Source organism: Passer montanus, unplaced genomic scaffold (genome assembly GCF_014805655.1).
Source record: "Passer montanus isolate IOZ18808 unplaced genomic scaffold, ASM1480565v1 scaffold47, whole genome shotgun sequence".
In the NCBI taxonomy this organism is placed as follows: domain Eukaryota; kingdom Metazoa; phylum Chordata; class Aves; order Passeriformes; family Passeridae; genus Passer; species Passer montanus.
In genome coordinates this window covers 119,429-120,621 of record NW_024369596.1, presented here as the reverse complement: position 1 = coordinate 120,621, position 1,193 = coordinate 119,429, and positions in this window count along the sequence as shown.

Here is a 1,193-nt window from a genome sequence, read left to right as displayed (position 1 = left end):
CCCTGTCCCCTCCCCTTGCTCCCATCCCTGTCCCCCCCACCTTGCCCCCCGTCCCTGTCCCCACCCTTGCCCCCCACTTCTGTCCCCACCGCCGCCGTTCCCTCCTGGCCCCGGTTCGGGCGCTGTGGGGGGTGAGAGAGGGGCGAGTCTTGTGTTAATTTTCAACCGAGGCCGTTGCCTCCCGTCAGTGGAGCTGGATTGTTTGTCCCCACATCACCTTGAGCCCTGCAACTCTGGGGACGCTGGCGAGGGGTCCCTGCCTGCAGCCCTCTCCTCGCACCGCACTCCTGGGCGGTGGGTGCGCTGCGGGCAGGAAGGTGACACGTCCTGGCTGGGATGCTGGTGGCATCGCCCGGAGCGGCGGGCTGCCTCCACAGCCTGGGATGCACTGTGCGGCTCCCCTCCGCGGAGCCTGTTGCTCCGGGCAGGAGGGTGGTTAATGCCTGGAAAACTTGTTGGTAAAGATAATAACATGCTGCTCTTCTTAAGGGCTGGAGCTAGTCCTTGTGCCTTGTGTGTAGAATTACAAAATATTTTGAGTTGGAAGTGACCCACAAGGATCATGGAAGTCCAGCTGGGCATAGGCTCTGGGAGATGCGGCAAAGGTGGGATCAGGCGTGGGACATCCCCGGCACAGTGAGGGTCGAGAGCAGGACCCGCGGGGTCTCGGCCTGAGCAGAACGGGTGTTTCGGATGATAAAGGGCAGAAGGATGCTCAGCAGGAGCAGTGCCCGCGCTGTCGCGGGGAGGAGCGGGATGCAATTCTGCAGGTCCCGGCTGTGCTGAGACCCGAGTGCCATCGCGTACACGTCTGTGAGACTCGTGGCTGTGCGACACCTGGACGGCCACTCGCGGGGCGCCGGCCACTGGCCGCGGGAGGCCCGGAGCGGGCGGCGGTGCCATGCCGGTGCCGGCGGCGGTGCCGGCGGCGGGCGGTGCCGCTGGGCGGCCGGCGGGGCGCCCGCGACCAGGAAGCGGTTAATCGGCGCGCGGGGCTTTTATTTTGACAGGGCAGCGCCTGGCTCCGGCTCGGAGGAAAGTGAATGATCCTGTTTCTCCAAATGATTATTCAGGCTCCGGCGGAGAAAGGAGCACTCGGCCCGCAGCGCCTCGCCCTCGCCACGGCGCCCCCGCCCGCGCCCGGGCCGCCGCGCCCGCCGGCTCCGCTCCCCGCCGCCCGCGCCCGGCCGCCC